Source organism: Castor canadensis, chromosome 4, assembly GCF_047511655.1.
Source record: "Castor canadensis chromosome 4, mCasCan1.hap1v2, whole genome shotgun sequence".
NCBI classification, from domain to species: Eukaryota; Metazoa; Chordata; class Mammalia; order Rodentia; family Castoridae; genus Castor; species Castor canadensis.
Genome location: NC_133389.1, coordinates 17,711,119 through 17,728,095, shown reverse-complemented (window position 1 = coordinate 17,728,095; position 16,977 = coordinate 17,711,119). Strand labels below are relative to the sequence as shown.

The 16,977-nt window shown below is 36.5% G+C and overlaps 2 pseudogenes; both read right to left on the bottom strand.

Moving 5' to 3' along the window:
• Positions 1-11,747: 11,747 nt before the first annotated feature.
• On the bottom strand, positions 11,748-12,457 carry LOC109675095 (synaptonemal complex protein 3 pseudogene; annotated as a pseudogene).
• A 968-nt stretch (positions 12,458-13,425) lies between these two features.
• LOC109675096 (S-phase kinase-associated protein 1 pseudogene) lies at positions 13,426-14,502 on the bottom strand (annotated as a pseudogene).
• Positions 14,503-16,977: the final 2,475 nt, after the last annotated feature.

Below are 16,977 nucleotides of genomic sequence, written 5' to 3'. Positions count from 1 at the left end.
ACATTTTTCTACTTAAAAGTTAAAGTTCTTAACTAAAGGCTAAAATATGGAAGATTACTTATCATATAAATGTGTTAGAATTGTTATATGTCTTTTGATAATCCTTAAATCCTATAGCAAGATTTTAAGTACCAGTTAAAAAGTCTTCTTTATGTTTTAAAACTTTGAAATAAAAACCAAACTTCATGCTTACCTTATGGACTTTGGCAAAGGCTGCTGTGGCTTCAGAAGAAACACCTGGATCAAGCTACTAGCTAAGGCTCTTTTGGGTCCACTTGGACAAAATAAATTCCTGGAGGGAAGATATAGTTTGGAAATAAGAGAGAGCTGTTCAGCAAGATTAGCTGCCCAAATGTATAAAATTGAGTTAGGCATAACCTTAATTATGTAGCTGGAAAATTTGGAAGAGATGAAGTGAATTCCAATAGAGAATATATGTAACTAAACAAGGTGATGTTTTTAAATATGAACTGTGAGAGGAAGGTTTTGAAATATAAACAAACTGGCTGGCAACATGTTATGCATCATGTCTGTTTTTGGTGTCAATGAACTCATTACACACATAATAGGCTTACAACACTGATGCCAGTATACTCACTTTGGATCTTAGGAGAGGGAGCCTTTGCTGTAACCAGCACATTGACAGAGCAGGACTCACTGCGTAAAAGACAAAGTTAATTATTTTTTCCTCATTATTTCTACTGCCAACCCCCTCTGTATGGTGGTTGTCTTTCTCTTGCCCTTGGATAAAATTCTGCAAAGGGCCTGATCATTTTCAGATAATAAAAATGTCTTAGGGCACTTTGGTTCCCCATAAATAGTCTGGGTTCCATAATAAATATGTTCACTTAATACTTCTCTCCACTCCGTCTGGAAATTTGCCTCTTATGGGTAGAGAGCCTCCAGTGGAAACAAAAAAGAGATATGGCTGCTTCATTGGTCTCTAACAACACCACTTCCCAATGTTAGCAGTTGATACTTACTAGTTATAATTTCTCTGTGGTCGAGTGTATGATAGAAGTCATGGGACTGAAAAAAAACTTCCTGATGAGAGTTGACTGCTTTCTGGCAATGAAAACTGACTACTTTAGGGTATTTTGTAGGTTTCTCAGAGACCACATAGCACTAGGAATTTGTCACCTCTGGTTCCTTGACAGAGCACGGTCCCTTAGAATCACCCTTTAAATTGCAAAAGGGATTCTTTATCAAGGTCTAATCACCTTTCCAAGCAGTTCTCAGAGGCAACATCCTTTTAAGACAGCTCTAGGTAGTATCTGCTCTGTCCTCTGCTGCCACTTCTGATCCATTAGGCATAAGGATGATTCTAAATTAATTAACAGCCTATTTTTACTTTTGGGGTAATGCAAATTAAAAGGAAGAAAGTGTGACTACATCAACTCTCAAGTTTCTGGAGGACCCTGTTGTATATCCATCAGTGCAGGGAACTGCTTGGATATTAAGACCACATCCTGTCAAAGGATCAGACAAACCTGATTTCTCCCATGTATGGCCCATGGGAGACGTCCTCTGGGCTCAAGGTCTAGAGGCCAGTGAGGAGGAGGCACTAGGGACTGTGTCTTAATTATGACCTTATCAAAGGATTGGCCCTGAGATAGTAGAATGGTAGGGAATGGTGAAAGGATCATAGAGGATGGTTCCCAGATCATTGCCCACTTGCAACCTAACATTCCCAGTGGAAATTTGATCAGTTCTTGTTAATTGATCATTAACCAGAATTCCTTTATTATTTACTATTCTTTGTACAGACCATAAAACACACTGAAGATTTCCTGTGAGAAAGGATGTAATATCCACTTAGGAGGACAAGATTACTAATGAAAGTATGATTTTATACAGTTGTCAGTATAAGATTATGCTAAATTACATAATTTGGATTTTAATTTGTACTTGAGTTCAGGGAAATTGGTGAAAGTCAGGGAGACTCCAGCAGAAGCAGAAAGCTTTCATCAGTATTTTCCTGAAACTTCCATCAAAGTCTCTACTTACCTTCTGGTTGCAAAATGTGATAAACACTTTCTTATTGCCTTTGTGTCTTTGGCAACATTTGGTACAAGTGCCCATTCTCTCCTTGACACATTCGGCTTCCTTTGATTGTGCTCGCCCTTCCTACATCTTCCATTCCTTGAGTGCTTCTTAGTGTTCTTTTTGGGCACCTCTGTTTCTTTTATTAACTGATGTGCTTCAGGATTCTGCCTCCATCTTTTTTGCCTTCTTGCTCTGCACATTCTCAGAGAACATCTCATTCCATACCATCCATGCTGGAGGCTCAGATAAAAATCACCTCTCCAGACCTCCCTTCTGATATTCTATATTCCACATCCAGAGCCATTTGCCTAGTTTCCTAGTAGACATTTCCATTTGGAAGTTTCATTGAAATTAAAAATAGAAAAACAATCCAAATCCTCATTGTGCCCTAAATGGAACTGGTCACACGTCTCTCCCTCAAATATTTACCTTATTCCCCAGAGGTTCTGTTTAGGTGAATTAAATGCTTATTTTCTAGTGGAATGTTTATCCCACTTTCAGTTTTTTTTCAGTCTCTAAAATTCCCAATCTCCTTCATTTGTTTGGTTTAAATCACTTCAGCTAGAGGTCTCCTCTTAAAATATATCACCTACTGTCTTAAAATTAGATTCAATAGCATTATTTTCAAAGAGCAAAACAGATTAATCCAATTAACCAGCAGCAAACAATAATTTATTAAGTATTTTTGATGTTCCACACTTAACTAAGCATTTCAACCTCATTTATTCTCAGAATAAGTAAGTAGTTATTACCATATTAAGCAAATGAAGAAATTGAGGCATATTCAATTTGAGCAACTTGTCAACATTCACTTGTATTAAATGATGGGTAAATGGCCAAAATTCAGGCCATTTTGCTGTATAGACTATGCTGTCCTGGCAAAGAGAAGAATCTTGATAGAAGACAAGACAGGACAAATAACTATTTCAAGACCAGAGGCTGCAGAATGGTTTTGCTTACAGGATGCTGGCAACACCAAGTGAGGAAGAGGGAGACAAGAGCTCTGCAAAGCCGGGATTCAATAAGTGGAAAGTTAAGTCACATGAAAATCAGAATTTGAAAACAGAGATCTTAATATTTAGATGGTCTTTTGAAGCATGATCAATTAATTGAAAAAAAATTAAGTAAGCATTAAGGACATTAACAGTCCAGTGCTACAAAACTTGATATCATAATTAATTGTTTTCTATAGCTAAGAAGGAAGGCTCTGTTTGATACCATTTTGATTTAAATTATAAGATGACATGATTAATAGCACTAATATGTGCTAGGCAATTATTACAGTGTTAAATCTCACGTTATTGTAAGAGCAGTGAATTTTAATACACTGGAGAATAAGGAGGCCTGGAAGAAATTTGCATAGGCAATTAATTATAGTCAACTTTATATTAGGTAGTAACTGCATTAATAGTCAGAGCATGGTTAACTGCTGAAGTTTCATCAAGGAGTGTCTGAGGGATGAAGAGGAGGAAACACTGAATTGGTCAGTTCAGCTCCTGTAGCAAAATATCAGAGTGGATGGCTTAAACACCAGAATTCAGCCAGAGTTAAGATCAAGGTGCCCTCAGGCTTGGTTTCTGGTGAAGCCTCTCTGCCTGGTTTGCTGATGACTGCCTTCTCATGGTATCCTCACAATAGTCTCATGGATTAGGGCTCTATCCTGATGACCTCATTTAACCATATCACCTCCCTATATAGGCTGTATCTCTAAATGCAGCCACAGTAGAAGTTAGGGCTTTAACATACGTATTTTGGGGTTGAGGATACTGTCCAAAATACACTGAAATCCAAAAGGAAGGCAAGACTTATGTGTGATTAGGAGCTGGTTCCCTGGTGTAGATTGTCCTGGTTGTAAGGAGAGAGATCTCTAAATGCCTCATCTTAAAACAGTCCAGGCTTCTAGTAGGGATGTTGATAAAAGTACCTTTCTCACACATTGCTGGGAAAGTTAGATGAAGGAAAATGTAAAGTTCAAAGCACAACGCCTGGTGCTTCGTCAGGTTCAGAAAATGTTAGTTATTGTTATTTTTATTATTATTGCTGTTGGATAGGTTTTAACTTTTGACTAAATTAGGCCATGTATTGTAAACTAGAATTTGAAAAAAAACCATATACAGAATGTTACAGGAAGGTGCAGTTGACATCAGAGATATTAGAAAGATTGTATGGGACACAGAATTTATTTAAAGCATAAAGGTCAACTTGTTTACCTCTTTGTTTCTAGGAAGTAAGAATGAATTGTTAAAATAATGTGAAAAGAAATTGATTTTGCTCAGAGCTGGTTGTTTGGAAAATGTCAACCTTATAAAGAATTTACAAGGGTGCAATGAGAATACACTAATTATATCTTGAAATATGCAAATCGTGGTCAATGTTTAAAAGTGAAATTCTGAATGAAGTGAAAATTTCTCACAAAGGTAGCATACAATTAGCTATGAAAATACAAAAGATGTAAAAGTAAAACTCCAGGAAAACTAAAGACATAGTGTTACTATATGATTTCTGGTATTGTTCAAATCACAGTAGTCTTCTGCATTAATTCCCCTAATGAAGCAGCTCATTAGGATGGCGTTGCTGGAAGCAATTATGATGGAAGCATGTTAACATTATGTGAATGATTGAAGAAGATGAGGTGGAAGCCACAATGTCATCTATGACCTTTCTTTCAAAATCATACACTGTCATTTTCATAACGTACTTTTCATTGGATGTGGACCACTAATTTAGCTTAAGTTCAAAAACAGAGAATTAGGCTCTGTCTTTTGAGGAGAGGATTGCCAATAAATTTTTAGATATATTTTAAAACCGCTGGAACATTTCCAATCTCTACCTCTTTTTACCCTCTCAACAACACATTTGAGGGATTAATGCATCACGTTCTCAGTTGAATACTGTCTAATATGACAGCGATTTAGGGAGCGGAGACAGGAAAGAAGGAAGCTCACAAAGTTAGAATTCCTAGAACTCAAGAGGGTGAGCTTGTGTCTACCTCCTCCCTTCTGTGTGTGTGTGTGCATGTGTGCACATGTGTGTGTTGGTGGAGGCAGGGGGCAAGGAGATTGCAAGGCAGTGAGGTGGGGACTGGAGACATGAAAGTAAAAAATAAGCCAACCAGACAGTATCTCTCTTCCTAATTGTTTTACTTCTAATCACTGAACAAGTTGAAGTTAAATCCTGTGAGTGGGTCATATGTCTTTCCAGCTTTGTTTTGGCCCCAAAGCTTCATTACATAGAGACTCGGTAATGGCTCCATTTGATGGAAAAAGCAATTGCTAACTTGGTGCTGAAATATACTCTCAGTGAGGGTGAGGAGGGATGAGTCTGGGCAGTGGGTGGGAGGGGAAGGATAAAAGAGTTGAAAAATATATATTCCTACCTAAGTCCACAGGATGGTGTTTGTTAGGACAGAGAAGAAATTCAATAAAAGGAAAAATTCAATTTAGTACCAGAACCCAAGAAATGTGCTTGTGATGGTTTGTGAAGGTCAATACCCACGATCTCTGATTTCCTGAGTAATAACCTTTGGGGGAGGTAGTGTTCAGCAATTTCAAATGAGCAATGAATTGTTATTGTATTGTAAGGTTTATGTAGGGCAATAAGAGGGCTTGGATTTCCTTTTTTATTTCCATTTATTCATATGTGCATGCAATGTTTGGGTCATTTCTTCCCTTAATCTCCCAACCCCTCCCTTCCCCCTCTCCTGCTCCAGCCCCCTCCCTTTCCCTGCCACCCCCTTTTTTCCAGGCAGAAACTGTTCTGCCCTTATCGCTAATTTTGTTGAAGAGAAAGTATAAATAAGAAAGACAAAGTGTTTTTGCTAGTTGAGATAAGGATAGCTATACAGAGAGATTCCTAGCATTGTTTCCATGTACAAATGTGTTACATTCTAAGTTGATGCTTCTTGAACTGACCTTTTCTCTAGTTCCTGGTTCCCTTCTCCTATTGGCCTCTGTTACTTTAAAGTTTCTGCAATAGTTCCTTTGCATTGAGAACATCGAATACTATCATTTTTTGGGTTTCTTACCTATATTCTTACCTCCCTTGTGTGCTCTTGCCTTATAATGTGACCCAACTCCAACAACATTGCTGCATTTGCCTTTGATCTAAAGTCCACATATGAGGGAGAACATATGATTTTTGGTCTTCTGAGTCTGGCTAACCTTGCTCAGAATGATCTCCAGTTCCATCCATTTACCAGCGAATGATAACATTTCATTCTTCTTCATGGCTGCATAAAATTCCATTGTGTATAGATACCACATTTTCTTAATCCATTCGTCAGTAGTGGGGCATCTTGGCTGTTTCCATAACTTGGCTATTGTGAATAGCGCTGCAACAAACATGGGTGTGCAGGTGCTTCTGGAGTAACCTGTGTCACATTCCTTTGGTATATCCCCAGGAGTGGGATTGCTGGATCATATGGCAGATCTATGTTTAGATTTTTAAGAGAGGGCTTGGATATTCAAGGGCAGTTTTAAATTTTTTTCTCATATTGTTATCTTAATTACAAACCTATCAAAATTTGTCTACATTTGGTTTGGGCAATACTATTGCTGTAACTATGGTCTCGATGTTCCTTTAAACTTACCTCCTTAAATTTTAGTTGTATGCTGGCTTTACATCATAAAAAGTTTTCACTTCATCATGTAAAATAAAAAATCAAAGGACTTTTTCAATTATTATAAAAATAAACATTTGTGAAATACACTAAACTTACTTTAACATTTTTAGCTGCTATTGAGTAGATTATCTCTCATCTATCCATCTATCTATGTATTCATCCATCTATCCACCCATCCATCCATCCATCCACATATCCATCCATCCATTTGTATCTATCTATCTATCTATCTATCTATCTATCTATCTATCTATCTATCTGTCACCTACTTATCTATCATCATCATCTATGTAGTACAGAGCAGCACATGTTCATGGTAAAATTGGTGAGGATTTTGATTACAGGTTTTTTTTCTGACTCCCCTGTGCCTGTCCTAACCCTTCCATAAGTTCAGTAACCTCAAAACAGCTCACCAGCTTTCTAAACTCTTGCATTTCATTTTGCCACTTCAAACTGTTTACTACTTAAGTACCATCTGTTCTCAAAACATTTTTTTAGTCTATCACCTGAGGATCACCATTCCCTTCAAAACCATCTTACAGGTTGGCATTGGGAAGAAAATAACATGATTAAATACATTCACAAAGAACGTGTAGGATGAGTAGCCTACCAAACATGTCAGTGTGTTTTCATTTTAAATAAATGCAGCACCAAAGCAAGCTGACCCAGATTGAGTTCTAAATGATAGATTGCAGACTTTTGGGAACAGTAATGAACAAGAGTAATGAAATTTGAGCTGTGTAGAGGAAATGGTTGGGGTGAGAATGGCAAATTAGTAAAAAATTTCTATATTCTAAATTTTATAGTTCAAATGAGCTCCAAGGCTATTGGTTGTGTGTGACAATTCCATTGTTCAAAGGCAGACTGAAAAATTAAGATGAGAAAAATGAAGTAAATTCACCCAGTTGCTTAGACCCAAACTCTTGAAGTTTCATCTTTAATTCTCCTTGTATCTATGCCTAATCCATCACCAATCCTGTAAACTTATCTCTCCCTAGTGTCAAGATTAAATCAATGCTCACCCTGTCTCCAACATGGTGCGAGATACTATCCTCCATTACCACATTGCAGCCCTGGCCTTTCATTGTCCCCAGTGGACTCCTGAATAAATCAGCCACAGGGCTCCTGCCCATATGAGATGAGATCATGCCAACCACACCATTTTCCTGTTCTCAGCAGAGAATGTAATGGCTTCCTATTATACCCAGGAAGGACTTCCTGGGCTCTGGCCCTGGTTACTTCTGGGTTCTCACACTCCACCACTCCCTCTTTGGCTCACCATGTTCCAACTATACCAGCCTCTCTGTGTGCCTCAGACATGCCAAGCATTGTCTTGTTTCAAGGCATTTCATTTTACTGGTCCCTTGCTTTTCCTCCTTCTGGGGGAACATACCTTTTCCTTAACCTCTACATAGCTTTTACCTCACTTCAGTCAGAACTTTTGTCGAATGTCACCTTCTCAGAAACTCCTAACACCTCATCTATCAGATCATTGCTTTCATTATCTCCTTACCCTAATGAAGTTGTTTTAAAGATACACACACATTTTTCTGTCTCTCCACCTCATTAGAAGCTATGCTCCATGTGGCCAAGTATTCTGTGTTTTTAAAAAATTTATTTATTTACTTATATTGTTATACTGGGAATACATTGTGATATTTACAAAAGTTCTTACAATATATCATAGTTGAAGTCACTCCTTCTATAATTCTCTTTTATCCTCCTTCCTCCTATTCTTTAAATAGTTTCAACAGGGCTCATTTTTTGCATGTTCATAGCATGAGTACATAATATTTCCACTACATTCACCCTCCTAACCCTCCCTTTCCTTATATTCTTCCTCCTCCCACTGGTATCAACCCTGAGACAAGACCTGTTTTACCCATCTGCTCTGTTTTTTAAAAACAGGAATTTTTGTTGTTTAAGACAAGGAGTTTCATTGTGATATTTCCTTTATATATGTATTATAACCTGAATTAATTCATCCCCTCTATTTTTCTCCTTTCTACATTGGTCCCCTTCTTATGGTGATTTCAACAGGTTTAAAAATTCTTTAATACATTATTTAAAATATTCTTTGTTTTATTCATTGCTATGACTTCAAGACCTAGACATAATGCTTGATATATAGTAGCTGCTTAATAAATATTTGTTGAATAAATGAATGAATTACATTCCAGAAGTAAGCATATTTAAAATTTGTACATTTTGATAGAGAATTTAATAAAGTGAATGCGCTATTAAGTTACATTGTTATTTTTGTTCCTTGAGGTGAAAATCAGGACCTAGTGACCTAAGTATTATGCAGAGAAGAAATGACAAAAACCTATTGCTAAGGAAGAACCAAGAGGATACGAAAGGCTATTGTTGATTCTGATAATGGCAGGAACATTGACTATATTTTAACATTAAAGTATACTTGGATTCTCACAGAATAGGATAAATTAATTATTGAAAATGTAATATAGGGGAAAAGAAGCTAAAGAAAAATAAGTAGCAATTGCACATTGATTATTAGAGTTCTTTAATTGATTTTTAAAAATAGGTATAATATTTTCCTGTCTAGATAAAAATGTACTGCTGAATTAGTTGAAATATTATTTTACCACAGGTTCATTTTTTTCTCTAGAACAGTATGTAGTGTTATTCCTCTTTGGGTTATTTCTCCCAGTAGTGCTATTTGGGATCTGGCTGTTATAAATGGTAGTGGAGCATGAAAATGTTGAATATTTTAGATTGTGAGCTCATTAAAGCTGTCATCAGAGGCTGATCACTTTAAAGTAACAGAAGGTAATGACTAATTTTCTAGAATCTGATGAGAGGGTGCAGCCAAGAGGCGATCTTTTTGCCATCAGCCACTCCGGCAGTCCCAACTGTTCCAAGCTATGGCAGAAGTAATTTTAAGAGAGAATAAGCAGTCCTAAAACACAAGAAGCATTATTGCACTTGTGCTAAGGCTCAGAGCCACGTGGTGGAAATCCCTTTTCACAATTCTGGCTGCTGAATGCTCTGGAAAGCATAATTCAAGTCTAGACAGAACTTTTGGGTGATCCTGGAGAAGTTTCAAAAGGGCTTCCTTTCCCCCCAAAATGTCCCATTTTAATTGTAAAAGTATTTAATTAAAATATATTTCATTTACTTTCTCCCAGTCTGTGCAAGAATCACATCATTGCACCACTAATGGTATTTATGTCTCCTACTTTAACGTTTTAAAAACAATTATGAAAGAAAATGCCAGTAGCTTTGTACCTATTTATTCAAGTCTTTCTGCCACATTTTTGTAACTTCAGCACACAGACTAGATGGAAAATCAAGAGTAGCCATGAAAAATGATATTGTATTTGTTCTTTTATTTCAGTGATTTCTTTCTGTATTTGAATTTTCCACAGAGAAAGTATTTATTATAAGCAAATCCAAATGTAGAATTTCATGGGTTTTTTTTTGGCTGTTCTATGAGTATTTGAATGCCTACTCAAAAAAAAAAGTTGCTGCAGTTACAAAGAGAGTATAGATAACATTTTCCTTGAGATATTATAACATTGCATACATACCAGAAAGCATTAGAAGAAAATGTAAGAAAGTAGATGGCTATATGACAACTTAATCATTAAGATGAATAAATTTTTTTCAAATAAAATGAGGCATGTATGAGGTAAATATGGAGCTATATGGTTCAGTAAATTTCTATGGCAATTTTAGAACTTGAGAAAAAATCTTGAAATGTCACTAATAAGTTGTTTATATTGAGCTTTCTTATTTTATGTTTATTATCTTTTTGGCTCTCACCAATTGTTCATGATAAGTAAGGATAGCCATAGTTATTTCAAGCATGATCTTGCAAAGAAGTTAGGCAATGTGAGTGAGTCAGTACAGTGTAGAAGCAGAACTCACTTGCTCTTCTCTGTCCAAGTGAAAAGTCAAGAGGCAAAGGGTGAGGTATCAGCAGGGAGATAGAAGCAACTGTCATAGGCCAAGTGATGTGGCTGCAGGGACTATGCTGGGCACTAGGAAATAATATCAACATTTCAAGGTAAAATTTCCAGCAGCTCTAACAAGTTATCCTTTATTTGGAATGACTCATTTTGTTTTTATTTTTTTGGCTATACTGGGGTTTGATCTCGGGGCCTTGTGCTAGCTAGGCAAGCACTCTACTACTTGAGCCACTCCTCAGCACTTTGCTTTTAGTTATTTTTCAGATAGGGTCTTGAGTGTTTTGCCTGGGTCATCCTTGGGCCATGATCATCCTCCCTCTGCCTCCCAGGTATCTGGAGTTATAGACATGAACATCATAATGGCTTGTTTGTTGAAATGGGAGTCTCACAAACATTTTGTCCTGGGTGGCCTTGAACTACAACCCTCCCAATTTCTATCTTTTGAGGAGCTGGGATTACATGCAGGATCTGTTGTCTAGCCCAGAATGATCTCTTCTGGATAGACAGTTGTTCCAGAATTAGGCTTAGATATATGTGCAATTGTAATTCGGTGCTTAAATTTTTCTTCCCTTTGAAAATAGCAAAACCATGATGATGACATTGTATGTTTTGATCTGCACTGGCTTCACTGTGATACCATGTGACACCAGGATACCACCAATGGACAATTTACAGCCAAATAAATATAATTGTCTCAGAGGAGGATGGAGGATTCAGTTTGCCCACTTATGGGAGCAAACCACTCCCTCCCTCCCTTCCTTCCTTCCTCCCTCCTTCCTTCCCTCCCTCCTTCACTCTACCTCCCTCCCTTCATTCTATTTCCTTCCTTTGTTCCTCATTCCCTCCCTCCCTGTCTCTCTTCCCTGTCCTTCTTTTGGTGAAATTGTGAGTGATCTTTTTTTTCTTTTTTAAAATTTAAATAATCTTTATTGATAAAAGTTGACAGTGTTAGAATAATTCACTATTACAACCAAAGAGCTGAAAGCTTGATACATATAATTTAGGAATAGAAACAGAAAGGGAGGCTTGTTCTAAAGCTAATGATTAAACATATTATAATTTAAACCAGAGTTGATAAACTACTAGCATAACTCTTAGCTACTGTTATAATTGTATGATATTGCTAGGTTCAAGTTCGTTCTTCAGAGTCATCTGAATAGTTTGAATTGAAGAGACTTTTGAACACTTTTTATTTCTTGCTGCTGAGTTTCCTTTATGGGTTTTCTTTTGCAACATCATCTCCATTTATTTTTTAAGTTGAGTACCAGTAAGTAGATTGTTAGGATTCTTCTCCAAGTCTTTCAAACTCTTTATGAACTGCTCATATAACTGTCTAATTGTTTTCAATCTAGAACTGGCTCTGAGCAGTTCTAGATTGTTGAGAGATCTCTCCTTGCCATTGAAACATGTTAGCTAGTTTCCCTCCTCCTCCTCAGCATTTTGCAAATTTATATCCCATTGCTGAAACAAAGTCTGAAACTGCTGACAATATTCTTGGTTAAGCTTCTGACTTTGCTCTGTGCTCTCCAAACACATTTGATTTTTCTGGCTACTAGCTTCGAGAGAAGCCTCGGTATACATTTCTAGTCCTTTGCTCTTGGCAAGAAGAGCCTTGCTAATGTTGGCTGCAAATCTTTCCAACATATTTTGTGCTCCCCCCTACATCTTCAACTGTTTTTGCAGAAGCTGTTTTCTTCCCATGCTTGTCAATTACCGTAGTCTTTTCTTTCAGAAACATTTTCCTCTGTACCACTCAGATATTTTTTATCTTCTTTCCAAAGTCACAGGCTCTTGTAAATTTATCCTCCACTGATGGTTCTCCAGGTTTGCCAGAATGCCTTCTTCCAGAAGGCACCATATTTAGGTGTTTTCTGACTAAGTGGTCTTTTTCACTGCCACTATGCTTCTGATCTTTGTCTTTTTTTCCTCATCTGCATTTTCCAGTGCTCTACAATGAACATGTATAATAGAGGTAAAATAAAATAGCAGCTATTAAAACATATTACAATGAAATTATTATGTTCTTATTTTTTATTTTAATGAGTATGTAATAATTGTACATATTTATGGGGTAGAGTGTGATATATTGGTACACTTACATAATATGATTAAATTTGATTAATTACCATATTCATCACTTAAACATTCATCATTTCTTTGTGGGAAGTTCATTCAAAATGTTCTAGCTAGTTTGAAATGTGTGATATATTATTCTTAACTGTAGTCACCCTACAGTGACTGATTTTTGCTATTTTAAATTCATGCCCATTGTCCAACCTCTTTCCATCCCCACTACCTTTCTCAGTTCTGGTAACCATGGTTTCCTACTTTCTGAATCGAAGTAACTTCTGTTCTGATGTGTCGTGTCTATTATCTGCATTTAGAATATCGGGTACAACATGTATTAATTCTGTTTCTATGCTAAAGGTAAATCTGAATGTTTTCCTGTTATCTTCTATTTGATTTTGGCAACCAAGCAGAACATTTACAAAAGTTATTAAAATAATCTGTTGGAGAAATGCAACATTTTATTTTATTTTTTACTATATAATTTACTGTTTATTTAAAGTATCTTCAACTCTTAATAGATGTTGCCTGAGTTTTGTCACACATTTTAATGTTAAAGGTTTAATTACTTTATTACATGCAAGTAGTGTGAATGGTTTTCCCCACATGGGAACACTGATTATAAAAAGATGACATATCACATGAATTGTCTTTTTAAAGTGAAAAGCTAACAAATTGTCTACTTACATTTCTCCCAAAAACCCACAAACCAGGTAGTAACTGATTCTAGACAACATATTCAAAGCTGCGAAGATTTAAAAAAAAAAAAAAAGTTCTCAAGTCCAATTAAGAGCCCTGCTTCATGTAAGCTGATCAGTATCAGTGGTACATGCTTGACTCTAGGAATCTGGAAGATATCCCAATATCCCCACTCAGACCATTAACTTCAAGTAGGCCTTTTCCAGTTTCCAACTCAGGAATAAAGATAATAAAACTTTTTGCAAGTTGTTTTATTTACAATGCCAACTTTTAAAAGCTTAACCTAGAGTTAACTGGACAATGAACTAGGCAGAAATCGCTTGACAGAAGAGGAAAAGTCCAAAATGCCACTTTCTACAGAGAACCCATAGTTCAGTTTTATTCAGAGTAAAGAGAAAAGCTTTTGCTCATACTAGCAGAAACTCAGCCTTAGGTTTGGAGTCTGTACTCAAACTACACATGCAATAAGGACAATCTTATGCTAATACAATTGATGTGCTGCTTCATTTGTCTACTGTTTGTCTAATATTAACAATTATAAACAGAGCAGTGCAACTAGTATTTGGAACAATCCTTATAGTGTTACAGTGTCAGGCACAACATTTCACTTTTCTTCACACCACTGGTTCTCTTTGTGTACCTGGGCTTCCTCCTCTTTAGTAAAGTCATTTTTGATATTGAAGATTTTGCGAATCTCCTCAGGAGTTTTCCCCTTAATCATATTGGCAACAGTCTTGCATGTAACATCAAGCAAACCTTTTATGTCTAAGTAGTTTGCAAGTTCAAAAAGTGTTCCTTGGTCAACTTCCAGGAATTCTTGGTCCCAAACAGGTGTATCATCTGTTCGCTTTTCTTTGTTCTCATCATCTTCAGGAGGAGGAGGTCATCCTTGTGGTGGGTGCACCACTGAATGACCTTTTTTAATATTGCTGCATTAACATTTGGTAGAGGAACTGGGTCATCGTCTCCTTCATCATCCATTCCCAAATCTTCCAACATGGTCTTGATGGTCACAGATTGTTTGGCAATTTCTACATCGACTTCAAATATCTCTCCATCAGAACTCTGCAACTTAATTGAAGGCATGGTGTTTAGTCTTAAGGAGACGGCGGGCAGGAAGCTGACGGAAGCGGTGCAGAGTGCATGCCAAACAAAGGAGAAAGGTGAGAACAAGGCCACTACCTGAAATTCAACATTTTAAATGGAAAGTTTTTCCTGGTATCTCAATCACAACTTAGTGATAGATGCTTCAGAATACAGATCTACAATTTATTTCAGGTAACTTAATTTTCCCTAAACTTTAGCAATTTGAATCCTTCTGGGACTCATTTGGTCCTGATACAATTAAACTTTTCCTTTATTTTTTAAAAAGGATCTACATTTCACCCTTTTATAAATACCATGTTTATTTCATAAGAAGGAAGTATAAACATGGATAAATATACTAATCTTTTAACAATTTAACACATTTAATTATCATTGGGTAACATCATGTTGATTTCAAAAAATACTTTCAGAGATCTGGTAATGCACAAATGATTGAACATGATCTTCAGGAACTCCCAGAGGCTAGCCACCTATTTTCTATATAACACTGTGCACAGATGTGGATATTTTTTGGGGAAAATTGCAGTATGTGGAATACGCAAACCCAGACATGGTTACAGAAAGGTGGACATAGTGGAACAAATCTAAGGGGGTAGACCTAGCAGAAACTCAGCAATTTTGTGTTTTAAAATAAAGTTGCCACAAAGAAAAAGTATAACAGATTTTAATTTTGTTAAAGTGCTTGAGCTGTGCAGAAGCCAGGCCACAATAATACACAATCTTAAATAAGCACAAATCCTGTAGAGGGACTGATTTCTACTGGGGTGCTTCCTAAGTGGAGGAAATTGAATTTGTTCTTTTTTAATTTGTTCACCTTTTAGAAACATAAAATTATGTATATTTGGAGTTTACAATATGGTTTTATGCAATATTTATAGATAGCAAAATGGGTACATGCTGAAGCAGAGTAATGTATTTATCATCTCACTTAGTTACTTTTTGTATTTGCAAGAGCCACTAATAGGCTGGGAATGTAGCTCAATGGTGGAGCACTTGCCTGGCAGGCATAAGTCCTTGGGCTTGAGACATAACATCATTAAAAAACCACTCATTAAAAAAAGAGCCCATGTAACAGAAGTCCCTAATAAAATATAATGCTATTAACTATAGCCCTCAGGTTTTTATTAGCTGACTAAACTTGTTTGCTCGACATTTCTGCCATTTTGTATCTTTTGGCTTATATCTTCTTCTTTTACTATCTCCCTAATTTTCTAAAAAAATGTTTTAACTTATACTCTCTCTTCAACAAAATTAGTGATAAGGGCAGAATAGTTTCTGCTGGGTATTGAGGGGGTTGGGGGGGAGAGGGAGGGGCCTGAGTGAGGGGTAAAGGAGGGGGTGGGGGCAGGGGGGAGAAATGACCCAAGCCTTGTATGTACATATGAATAATAAAACAAGAAAAAAATAAAAGAAAAAAAAAGAAAATACCTAACACACACACACACACACACACACACACACACAAAAGACTTTTCCATATTTTGCTTGTAAGTAACAGTTTTATTAGCAAATTGTAATTTAAAATAAAACAAATAGTGTCTTAAATATGTGGATATAGTATTTTGATTTTTCACAATTATATTTCCTACTGTTTTCTTTCCTATTATGAAAACAATGTAAACTATCATTATTTCCATTAGAAAAAGGACTAAATGGAGATTAGTGCTCAGTTGTTTTACAGGTGTTTGTGTGGACCCAGGGTTCTTTGATACTGGTGTTTGATGACTTACCTAGGAAAAGCCATCTGAGGACAGTAAAGGGGAAAAGGTTAGCAAAAGCATCAAGAAGAACAAAGTTGGCATGATTGCAGTTGGGCCCTAAGGAGGAGACCAAATTCTCTGCTGACAGGGCAGTCATGCTGTCTCTGCTCAAGCAATTTCCTGGTCTGTGCTCTTAGCCAATTTCCTCACTGAGATGCAGAACAGGGTGTCCACTTGCATTTCAGACTTGTGTAGTGTCAAAAGCCATTTCACTTTAAGACAATATTGTCTCTTCTAGCATATTTCATTTTTTGATATTACTTATTCTTTTAACGTATTCCACTGAGGGTTAATGTCAAAATTGTGCTTTAGAAGTAAAAGATGAGAAACATTAAATTGTCAGCAGCTTCAAACCTGGCATAAATTATGTCCCACATCAGAACTGAGTTTTTTTATCTCATTATATAATCTGCCACTTATTAGAAGTCACATAGAATGAGACATGAGGCAGGTATGTTTGGGAAGGGAGGAGAAGGGAGGGCACATGTTGGAAGAAAGGGCCATCACAGAGCAGAACCACTTGGGGAGATTTCTGCAGTTTCCTGATGTGTCAATAAGAAAATTCCAAGAAAATGATGTGAACTTGGATAAAAAATAGACATGACATTTCCCAGTTCAGTCTAGACTTTAATTCCCTTTGTCTTGTTTTCAAAAGTTGTCATTTTTCTTTCACCTTTAGACAAGGGGAAAAGGAAATAGGAAGTGTCTACAAAGTGTAAGGATACATTTTAGAATATTGAGGTAT